The sequence below is a fragment of the Bidens hawaiensis genome, unplaced genomic scaffold (assembly GCF_021521415.1).
Source record: "Bidens hawaiensis isolate Kalapana, Puna unplaced genomic scaffold, B.hawaiensis_p1.1 tig00001336_1, whole genome shotgun sequence".
Lineage (NCBI taxonomy): Eukaryota > Viridiplantae > Streptophyta > Magnoliopsida > Asterales > Asteraceae > Bidens > Bidens hawaiensis.
The window spans coordinates 3,689,601-3,702,271 of NW_027491075.1; the positions used below are offsets into that span (position 1 = coordinate 3,689,601).

A 12,671-nucleotide genomic window follows, 5' to 3' on the forward strand; every position below is an offset into this window, starting at 1 on the left:
AGTTTTAGTAGAAATCACTTTTATAAATTTAAAACACGATCAATGATTAAATTAAACCTCAATCCGTTATAATATTTCCACCCACTAGCACATACACAATCATTAACACATAATGAATGGTCAAAAATTAACGAGTTTGACTATACCAAGTCCAAGTCACAACTGATAAGAACTTATAAAGTCAAAAATGTAAACCAAATTCAATTACATTTGTAACGATAGAATAATCTACAAATCACACAAATCATCTCGGAAAGGTGTCGATAACAGATATATGACTACCATTTTGATAAAGATTCGGTATAAAATAGGTTAAATACGATTTATATTTATAGGTGTAAACCGTAGTAATAATCGATTAATCAACCCATCAAATGGTTTTCAAATCTGACAAAATCTATTGCGTTCTAATCCTTAGTACCTTACGATGCTTGATTGATGATTAAAAACGAATTTAGTGAAGGTCGATTTTTCTGTAAAAATTTTGGCAGGGTTTTGCTTAGTGAGGAAGAAAGGTTTTGAATGAATGAAACTGAATCGTTCTTTCACTGTTTGTTATATATGACGAACTAGCACTTTTCCCAAGACAGCGAATCAACTGATTCATTAATTTTGAATTAACGAATTAGCCAATCGTTATCTCATTCGTAACACGTGGCGACGAATTAGTAGCACATTGCAAAAAACGAGTAATTCGTTATAATTTGCACGAAGCAATAACCAATTACGGGTAATTCGTGCTTAATTCGTTAAATATTGGATGACGAATTGGGTCATTCGTTACAGAGTGGCGGAAGCGAAATAGTTGGTAATGAATTGAAGTAATTCGTTATTGAAATGACCCCATTTGTTTTCCATAAATAACGAATTAACCTTAATATCTTTTTCGATTTAAAATAAATGTTAAAAGAGTTAAATAATTAAATGATGAAAGAATTAAATAAATGAATAAATAAGTAAAACAATGAAACTCGTATCCTGATGACCTTATACATTACGAATCTTACCCAACATGGTAAGATGAAATACCTTAACTTGTTTTACGCTTAAAACACATAACTTAAAATACTTTTAAAGTAATAATTAAATAATTTGTAAAAGAAAAATAAAAATAATAAAATCGTTTTGGTAATTTTCTTTTTCTTTTCAAGATATTTACATTCAAATCCGAAAAATAAACATAATACATAAAATATTTTTGTGTTTTTATATGTTTTTCGAAGCAGTACATATTTTTGTATTTTTAGTGAGTTTAAGCAGAGAATCATATTGACCAAATTGTCCTTCCATCGCAGTTTTATATTCCCGATATTATGACTGGTGTTAAGTCGGTCATTGATATTTTTGTCCACCTAAATTTTATAACAAACTTTCAAGCATTTTTGTGATATGATTAATTGTTCAATTAAAGCACAGAACATCAGAAACTATCAGCCTCTAATCTCGGTTCAAGCTTAATTTGTTTTTTACCGTATCACCCCAACTTGACTTAAACCATTATGCTGTCGATCAAAATTTTGATTTATATATAGATTTTGTTTGATGCACCAAGATTCCTTTACTGTGAGTGAGTATGCACGAGTCCGTATGTAGGCTTTCATACATTGTGTCCCATGAGATCCGTTTCTTATTGGTATTGAGACGCACGGAAGGGATGAACAATGTATGACTAACAACGGATTTTGATCAAGTCAGTAATTCAAATTGTACATTGTACAACAGCGGTCAAGTTTAATGACTTTGGGTTTGCTCAAAAAGCGGTTGAAATATTCTTGCATATGAATACCCAGATGATTAAGCCGCATAAGACTCATAGTGTCCAGAATCCTAATTCTTTTTATTCAAACTTATTTTATTTTTGGTGATCAGACAAACATAATGCTTGAGTATAACAGGCTATTAAATTTCTGCTATCACTACCGAGATATTTGGTAGAGATTAACACCTCTTTCAATTTGGCGTTTCTTTATGTTTACACATACTTTACTCTAACGGCTTTTTTAAGACCTATCAATGCACCAATGCAATTAAGCACTCAGTCTTTTAAGATTATTTCTTTCTGGATATGGGACCAGATGATCAATGTACTGTCATTTTCTCTTTTCGCTTCAAAACTCAAATATTTTAGGAGCATAAAAATAAATTCAATCGCCCCCGGTTACTTTAAGTCTATAGATTAATGGCTATCCTATCAATCCACAAGTAGATAACAGGACCAAAACATGCAAGCATGTTCCACAAACTTAAATAACCGAGATAATTTTCAGTGAGAGATTAATTAAAAACGCACAATAGTCGCCCCAACTACTTTCCATTATCAGGTAAATGGCTATCCCGAACATTTACAAGTAATATCAGGACCAAACATATACAAGTATATGTCATTCAAATATGAGTATGTGGCATAATTTTAAGCGACAGTATGCAAAAATCTTTTTGGTTTTCTCTGTACATTCTGAAAAACACAATCTTTTTGATTTTTCAGTTTTTTTCAATGTTTGTGAATGTTTCAAAATATTTTAACAGAAATCAAAATATTTTTGTATTTTTCAAAATTTTCCTATGTTTTTGGATTTTCTCTTTACTAACTAAATCACAATATTTTTTTGAATTTTCATTTTTCACCCCCAAAACCCAAAACACAAAAATGAAGAAAGAAAAATAAAAAAAATAAATAAAATAAAGATAGTTATCCTTGCTTAAGGATTTCAGCAAGAGCTTTTAATCCATTTAGACCAAGCAGGAAGTTAAAACGTGTTTTATCAAATGCCTTGGTAAACAGATCGGCTTTTTGAAAATCGGTGTCTACTTTCTCAATATCGATTAATTTCTTCTCAAAGTAATCCTGTATAAACTGATATCGAATTTCGATATGTTTAGTTTTTGAGTGTTGTACGGGATCCTTGGTGATACTTATAGAAGCAGAGTTATCAATATAGATGGGAGTAGTAAGAAACTTCAAACCATAATCCCACAAGTGTTACTGGATCCATAAAACATGTTAACAACAACTCAAGGCTGTCACGTATTCTGCTTTGGCGGTTGAAGTGGAGACCGTTGTTTGCTTCTTACACTGCCAGGAAAAAGCCGGCTTCCTAGGAATTGACAACCCGGTGTGGTCGATTTAAAGTTGATCTTCACTACTAGAAAAAAGGCCTTCAATGACACGCATTGTGTGTCATTAAAGGACCCTTATGACATTCAAATGTGTGTCATTGAACGCCCTGTCATAAATTGGGTATGACACGCTTTCCGCGTGTCATATTTAATGACACACTTTCACGACACATATTTGTGACACGCGTTTTTGACATGCATTTATGACGCGCTTTTAATACTGGTGTTTATGGCATCGATTAACGACATTCATGTATGCCTGTCATCTTATAACTTTTAATTTATTATTTTTTTTTGTTTTGCATAATTAATAATATTTAAATTAATAACTTAAAATATAGCATCAAAACTATGCATTCCATTTCCAAAATAAACATCCTAAATCAAAAGATTAAATATAATCCCTAAGTTAACAAAAGTATCGGTTTATATTTAGTATAATATATATATCACTAACGAAATATAAACTGGGTCGTATACGCCGACCAATCTTCTCGAACTGCATCGAAATCTGCCTCCGTGTATTCGTGATTGCCTCCCCCAACCTAAGTTGAAAATTATACAAAAAATACGTTAACTCCAAAAATCATGATCGAACACTCCTTTGTAAAAAAAAAAAAAAAAAAAAAACTTTCATTGTATATGTATATTTATTTGCAGCTATGTATCCCCCAACCTAAGTTGAAGCAAAAACTTGATATGGTAAAAACCATGAACACCCCTAAACTTTATCATCTGAATTGATAGACCAATTGACCAATTTGCCCTTTAAGCTAAAAGGGGCATATTAACCACAATAAAACAGAAAAATAATAAAATAAATAAATTTTACTTACATTGTTATCAATGAAGATTTAAAGTCCTTCATGAACGATCCCCTTTATAAAATTCAAGACGTTATAACCACACTCGGTACTTCCCGGTTGAGTCGGACACTACAAAATTACAAACAATATAATTATTAAGACATAATTACAAACAACTTTTGTGCCAAATTTATAATTAATAGAAACAAAACCTTGAAACCTCCATTAGAGTCTGCCTTGCTGTCATCCTTAATGCTCTAGTAGGATCCTTCTGCAATAACATAAATGAAAAGCAAAATCATAAGATATAAATTCATGGTTTGCAAACTTAATGCTCAAAATGCAAGGTTCAAGTGAATGCCTCTATTTGTCTTCGTGTTTTTGCAACATCGAGTGTACATGTAGCAGCAGCAGCAAGGCTGCCAGCAACAAAACCTGCAGAGAAATTTGCACCAAGCACGGTCACTGCGTTGGCTTCCTCACCCACCAAACTCAGTAGCCCTCTTCTTACCGGTTCAAGAGTTGACCATCATATTGCAGAAAAAGGTACATCACGAGCAGTTGTGCCCCAAGACCTGTCCAAAGAGCTCGGTAACTTTGCACTGCAGTAAGAAACCAGTCATTTAGAATCGATAACATAATTAAAATTTCATAACATGTTTCAGAGCTTACGGCTTACCGTTCTTCGTATTCTCTGATGTCTTAACATTAGATAACACATCCACCAACGTCTTCCACACTCCAGGAGCGTATTTCCCTATGGTGAAATCTTTGAATGCCTAAATGTACAATTATAAATATTCCCACTCATTAAGAAAAACAAAACTGGTCAAGTTCTATAATCGAGAACTACAAAAAGTACCTGCATGTGGGTTCTAGCAAGTTCTATAGGATAGCAGGCAGTGCAAGCCAATGAGCGTGACAATGATCCAGCTTCCAGCCAGTAAAGGGGCGTATGGGGTCATGCTTGGAGCATTCTGGGCTGCAAAATTTTCAAACGAATCACGTAATATGTCATAGAAAGGAAGATATATTCCCACATGTTCAAACAATATATTCAAAGTTAATGTAATTTCTAACTATTGGCACCAAATAATAAGCCAAACTGTCACTGATCAAACTTACAGTTGGTACAGCCACTGCAAGACCAGCATTTGTGCCTCCATAATCTTGCAACACCCTCCTGTAAAGACTCCCATTAGATATATGAAAACGACCTTGAAACCTGTTTTGTAAAACCTTCAATAGAACGCCAACCTGACGAATAATTTTGTAAAATCTAGTGTTCCTTTGTACTGAAAACAGTCTGGCGGACAGATCGAAACTGTACCATGTACTCCAGCTCGAGTGCATGAGGGAGAACATCTCAGATCCGTAAACATCTACGTAGAAAAAATTTATAGGAATACATCCTTAAAATGATCATCAAGAATATAACTACACTGGAAACCTTCCTTTGATATTTGGATTGTGCAAGATTTTGATTGAATGAAAACAACGATAACAAGAACACAAAAAGATAAGAGTAACCAAATGTTGCACGTGATCGAAACTATAAGAATGAATATGATAATGGCAGTTCGATTGAAGATAACAATTGTAGTGTACTTCACAGAAATTCAAGTCGGGATATACAATTGTTGGCGCAAAATAAACTGTCAGCCGTTGGTAGTTAAAGTTCCCGACAACCATATAACTAACCATGCTATCTAATTTGTCTTGATGTTTAATACATATTAAAACATGAATACATATATAAGTATATTATAAACCAAAGTACAATTTAATCTACATTAAATAGATACTAACCCTGATTTAGGGATCAATTTACCTTAAAGATGTTATTGTGCTAATATTACACTCATTAAGCTAGTCTATAACATACACTACAAAAATAGAGATGACCGAACCAAAAAATGTCTCAACACATGGAGACACTCCATCTTAAAGTATTATTAACATCCATAGGCAGATTATTGTTAACCGAAAAAAATAAAAACTGAGAATAAATAGCACGCATACCATGTTAGGTCCAAAAACTGTCATTCGAGTGGTATGATTAGTCATGGGATGAGAGTAAGCAACACCGTCAGCATGTGCTTGCAGCCTTGTCTATATATAAACATTGTGAAATCATTAATAATTTATATACATTTTTTATTAATTTTAAAACGCATTGCTTCTCATTTAGCTCGGGCTTGATAAGTAAATAAGCTTTGTATCTCTAAGCTCTAACCTTATACTATATTTCTTCAGTACAATATAATATACGTTTCAAAATTCAACATTTAGAGTAACAGTTTATTATATAATGGTTCAATAATGTTTCAGAATTAGGATATATCACTGTCGATTGTACCCCTAAGACGAAAACTTCATATGAACTGTCAATTATGCTTTAGAATTCAACATTTATAAAACAAAAAAAAAATTATGTTTCAGAAATAACTTAAAACTCATTTATTAAACCCTAGCCAATTAATAGTAGAATAAGGTAAAACTGAAGAAATCTACCTCAAAGAAGATGAAATCCTTCAATAATTCCTTCAATAAACTCAAATTTTTGCTTCAATTCTTCAAAATATCAGGCAGAAGGTCGTGGTGGTGGCCGGCGTTGGTGACTGATGGTGCTTGCAGTGGTCGGCGTTCGGGATGGCCGGCGTTCGTGGTGGTGGCTGGCGTTGGTTCGTGGTGGTGGCCGGAATCCGTTCGTACGTGGTGGTGGTGGCCGGTGATGCGTCTGGTGAACGTGCGTATGTGTATGTTAAGGTTTGTGACCATGGTTTGCAATATTATTATTATTATTATTATTATTATTATTATTATTATATAGGTGAAACTTGGTCAAAGGTTTCTTGACGCACATATATTGGCGCGAGGTTAAGTTTTTAGTTTTAACTAAAAGATGATGACACGCAAACTTTTTTTATTCAATTTATGACATTCGATTGACGACACCCAAAAACGAGTGTCATAAATCTTCAATTCTACAAAATTTATGACATTTTTTTAATTACTCGCATAATTGCGCGTCATAAATCGACGCGTGTCATTGTGCGCATGTCATTGAAGCCATTTTTCTAGTAGTGCTTGCATCCTCCATAATCCGAATCGGAAAACACAGTAAACTCAAAACTATCATCTTTGGGATACCATAACCCGGTGTCAGGATTACTCCTTAGATGGTGGAGTATACGTTTTACCGCTGCCAGGTGAGTCACTCGGGGACTTGATTGGTACCTAGCTCACAAACAAACTACAAACATTATGTCAGGCCGAGAAGCAATTAAATACATTAATGAACCTATCATCGCTTGTAAAGGGGTAGGATCTACGTATCCTCCAATTCGTCCGGTGACAAATTGTGACCCACGGGAAGGGGGGTTGAAGGGATTTTTCTGGCAGTTATCTTGAATCGACTCACGACATCGTTCACATACTTTGTTTGATGAATGAAGATTCCCTTGTCAGACTGATGAACCTGCAACCCTAAAAAGAAAATTATCTCTCCCATCGAGCTCATTTCGAACTTTTTTTGCATTGACTTCTCAAATTCCATACATAACTTGTCATTTGTTGAACCAAATATGATGTCATCGACATAAATTTGGACGAGAAGCTAATCATTACCAACATTCTTATAAAATTAAGTGTAGTCCACAGTTCCTCGCTTGAAGCCGTTATCAGTAAGACGGTCAGCAAGCGTGCCATACCAAGCTCTCGGGGCTTGGTGTAGACCATACAGGGCCTTGTTTAATCGGTAAACTCGATCCAGATAATCAGGATCTTCAAAGCCAGGAGGCTGCAAAACAAACACTTCCTCGTGTAGTTCTTCGTTGAGAAAAGCACTTTTCACATCCATCTAATAAACTTTAATATTCTTGTAAGCCGCATAAGCCAAATATATTCGTATAGCTTCCAATCGTGCAACTGGAGCATATACTTTAGTGTAATCTATGCCCTCTTGCTGATGAAAGCCTAGAACCACTAACTTTGCTTTGTTTCTCACGATCATCCCACAATCGTCCTTTTTACACTTAAATACCCACTTCGTAGGAATTGGCTTCTTAACTCTAACGGGTTTATCAATGAGATCCCATACACCCAGTAGGTTGAACTATTGCAATTCTTCTTGCATTGCTTCTACCCAAGATGGATCTTCAAGTGCCATACGAGTATTCGTTGGTTCCACTTGAGATAGAAAGCAAGTATATTTGGCGAGATTCATGATTCCCGAGGAATGCAAATCCGCATAAGCACACGATATGTTAGACTCAATTGAAGTAGCAACTTGATGACATGTTTGCACATCTAGATCAAGTTCACTAATGATGTTTTCATGTGGATGATAATTATGAATTTGAAGAATAGAATTCTCAGGCATAACAATATTGTCTGTTAAATTAGTGAGATTCTCCTCAGCATCATGAGACAATTCACCAATGTCATGTGTTTCAGGAAATGGAGTCGAGGAAGAATCAACAAATTGACTATCATTCGAAGAGATAGAAATAACATCGGATGCATCAGGGATATCATCTTGTGGAGCTTCTTAATGATTAGAAACAGAAGCTCTTGGTGGTAAGTATTGATCTGCAAGATACGCACGCACCAAGTCTTCATCTGGTTGGTCAACTATTTGAGTGAATGAATTAAATAAACTCTCATTGTCGAAGATCCAATCAGGTCCTTTACCTTGGGAAGGTATGGTATAACTTTGACAATCAACATGGTACCACTCCTCTACACAGCCCGAGGTTAAGTTAAATACACGTTTCTTAGGTGATGCGTAACCTAAAAAATAACCATCAATTGCTTTTTCTTCAAATTTTCCCACATCTTTCTTCAACATAGTACACGGACACCCAAATGGTTCCAAGTACTTTAAATTAGGCTTGCGTTTGTTCAGAAGTTCATAACTCGTCTTTTGAAGCTTCTTCACAGTCAAAACACGATTGAGCGTGTAGCAAGCAGTATTCACAGCCTCGTTCCAAAATTGAACAAGAAGATTAGAATCTGCAAGCATTGTTCTTGCTGCTTCAATCAATCTTCTGTTTTTCCTTTCAGCCACCCCATTCTGTTGTGGTACGTAGGGAGCACTGTCTTCTCGATGAATTCCTTTTTGAACACAAAAGAAATCCAGTACATTATTTTTAAACTTCGTACCATTATCAATTCGAATACGTCTCACTTTCAATTTGTATAGTGATTCGATCTTAGTGATTAAATTTTGAACCAAAATGGGTGTCTAATCTTTTGAACTCATAAATAATACCCATGAATATCTTGAATAATCATCAGTGACGACTAAACAATACCAATCACCAGCAATACTCGCACGATTCACAGGACAAAACCAATCCATATGAAGTCGTTCTAGTGGAGTATCAATGGTATTGATTAACTTAGATGGGTGTGACGTCTTCTTCTGTTTGCCCTTTTTACAAGAAACACAGTGGTTAGATAACTTAAAATGTTTCGACGAAACACCATCAACCAGGTCATTTGCCATTAAATAATTCATTTTCCGAACATGAATATGACCCATTCTTCTATGCCACAGAATCATGTCTTTTTTCAGTTTCCTTATAAACAAAACACATTTCCACAGAAGTTGATACTTTAGAAGACATATTCAACACATAAATATCATTCGATCGAGGAGATCGCATAACTATCATCTCCTCGGGAATAACGTATCCTGGTTTCAGTATTATGCGCTCCTTATCATTAAATACGGTAGTGTATTTCTTATTACAGATTTGTGACACACTAAACAAGTTGTGATTAACTTTATCACAATAATTAACCTTTTCAAATGTGTAACCATTTGACACATCACCTTCCTTAATGATCATACCTCCCGAATTACCAGCAAATGCAACATACCCTCCTTTTATATTTTTGACATTTGTTAAGAGATTGATGTTGCCGGTAATGTGACGAGAGCATCCACTATCCATTATCCAGTTTTCACCATAAATAGTCTTGGATGAACCCTAAACATGAAAAGAAAATGATCAGTTCAAAAATGCAGCCCAGACCTCAGTCTTGGGTACCACTTGAGTTTCTCTTGAAATCTTAACATTCAATGAATCAAAATGTTGCGTAGCCGCTTGTGAATAAGTCATAGGACGCTTTGACTTTCGTCGCAAGTATGCAACTTGAACTACATTTGTATTCACGTTTTACAAATAGGTTTCATTGGAACGAATTTGGGTTTTACATTACTTACATTCTCATTAACATGAATCACCTTATGAGGATTCACATCAGAAAACATAATGTGAGTTTCATCATCGAAAGACATTGCTCTTTTCAAAATCTTCTTAATCACAAGAACGGGTTTGGATTGTTCCTTGATATATGGATGAAGATTTTGGGATTTCTTCATATCGCAGTTTCTGACTACATAGCCATGTTCACCACACAGAAAACACGTTCTCATGTCAACACGTTCATGTGATGGTTTAGCAGAAACATGCGCAACCGAAGGTTGATGATAAACTCCAGCAATGGGACCTTTGTCCAAGTTATCAAATGTCACAGATTTCCATTTCATGTAGAAATCCAGATTTGAACAATTTGAAAAGCTTTGTAGAGTGTCAGTGCCATTTGATTTCACAAATTGAACATTTTTAGCAAATTTTAACAAATATTTAGCTTTTATCAAAGGATCTATAACACTTGATGTCTTGGATTTCACAAACTTGTTTTCAATGTCTTGTAACTTAGAAATTTCATTGTGAAAGACACTTTCAATCAATTCAGACTTTATCAAGTTAAGAGGAATGTCTTTCTCAGTGAACATTTTGCTTATTCCTTTAAGCTTAAAAGTACGACCAGTTGTTGGCTTAGATGCAACATGATTGATAAAACGCGTCAAATCCTCATTAGAAACTTTAGGCTTTTATGATTTCTTAGCCTTAACTGGTTTAACAACTTTCTCCTTTTTCACCTAAGATGTGGTTGAACCATACACCGCCTACTCAAATTCATGAGGTTCATAAAGAATATGATTTGAACTTGGAATGTTCTGGTTCATGTGTATCACTTTGGGTTCAAACACATCTTCAATGATAACTTTTTCAACATTCTCAACAAAAACTTGGTTACTTTCAACATGATGTTTTTGAGTTGACGATTGGGCTTTAACATTATCAGTTTTTACGTTTAGGTTTTTCTTGAACAACAGGTTCATTAACAACAACTTCTTCTTTTCCATCAAAGGAATTTGCAGTATAGTCATTATGAAAAGGTGGTGGTACTTCAACAAGACCTACACCCTTTTTAGAATCTCTTTACTTACCAGTAACTTCAATAATCTCATTAAGCAAAAATGATGAATTTCTAAATTTGCCCAATTTATTCTTCAACTCAAGAACTTCATTCTCAAGCTCAGTTATCTTAGATCTATGTTTATCATTAATTGCCATCTTAACCGACAATTCAGCTTTTAGATCATGGTTACTAATAGACAATGCTTCAATTTTCTCCCTAGATCTCATTTGAGTAACTATTTATTGTCTATAAGTAACCTTAAGTGAAGAAATTTCTTTCACTAAACGGTCACTATGATCTTTGAATGATTCTAACTTAGACTTAATTGTCTCACAATCAACACATGGCACATTAGAAAATAGATTAACAGAATCAGAAACAAAAGAACTAACCTCGTCGATTTTGGCCATACATGCAAACGTGGTTGTCTGCATTTGACATGAATCATCAGAATCAGATTCAGAATCATTGTCAAAAGTTAGCTCATTCCCACTTGCATCTTGAAAACTCTCATTCAACTCGAACAAAGGCAAGTTAGCTTGATTATCGTTACACAACAACCTTTGTGTCCAATCAGTTCCATCAACAGCAGACAGCAAAGCTTGTGATCCCGATGCATACGGTTTACTTCCAGAAGGCTTATCAGTATCATTACTCTTTTTTACTGAACTTATATCTTGACTTCGAGGTCCAGTGTACTCTTTCTTTGGTTTGTCACACTCTTTGGCAAAGTGTCAAAACTCTTGATAGTTATAGCACTTGACTTTAAGTTTATCAAAACCAGCTCTCTTTTTCAACGATGGTAGATCTTTTCTAGTTCTTTGCATGAACTTCTTCACTTTTCTCACTATCATTGCCATGTTCCACTTCTGATCCATGAGCTCCAAATCAGCAGGGTCGATTTGGTCATAATATTCATCGGTTAACTCACTCGTGGGAATTTTACTACCAACCAAGTTCTCATACGAAGTCATAAAGGCACACAAAAGGCAAAACTTTGTTCAGCCTCTTTCATGTTCACATTCGGTGATGCAGTAAATTGACTTGCTTTAGCAGTAGTTCTAGAACCTCTAGAGTTATCAGTGAAACCAGATGCCATAAAGTAGACAATTGGATCACTATAAGTTGTTGTTGATCATTCATTTCATTCTGAGAAGACAATTGGATCACTATAACGATGGATCTTGAACTTCTTTTGATGACTTTTGGCATTTCAAATCATATTCCCGAGCTTCAATCTTTTGCATAAACTCATAATCAGTCAAATCTTCGTTTTTAAAATAATTATTCTCCTTCAACACAATCAGGAATATTGAGTATGGGCTAGGTAAAGCATTTTTAACCATATCCATCTTGTCAGATTCAAAAGGTTCCATCTTTAACTTATTCATCTCAGCAATTAAATGATTGAAACGAGTAAGCATTTCCTCAACAGTTTCACCTTTGAGTAGGTTAAAGTTTCGGAAT

At 34.7% G+C, this 12,671-nt stretch overlaps 1 pseudogene across 1 annotated transcript; it reads right to left on the reverse strand.

The window, feature by feature from the left end:
• Positions 1-3,742: 3,742 nt before the first annotated feature.
• On the reverse strand, positions 3,743-12,303 carry LOC143571800 (mitochondrial carrier protein MTM1-like; annotated as a pseudogene). Its single transcript, XR_013142162.1, has 7 exons — positions 12,201-12,303; positions 11,597-11,925; positions 5,946-6,035; positions 5,049-5,162; positions 4,786-5,002; positions 4,603-4,702; positions 3,743-4,525 (listed from the first exon to the last, which is right to left on the reverse strand). The product of XR_013142162.1 is annotated as a mitochondrial carrier protein MTM1-like (transcript).
• Positions 12,304-12,671: the final 368 nt, after the last annotated feature.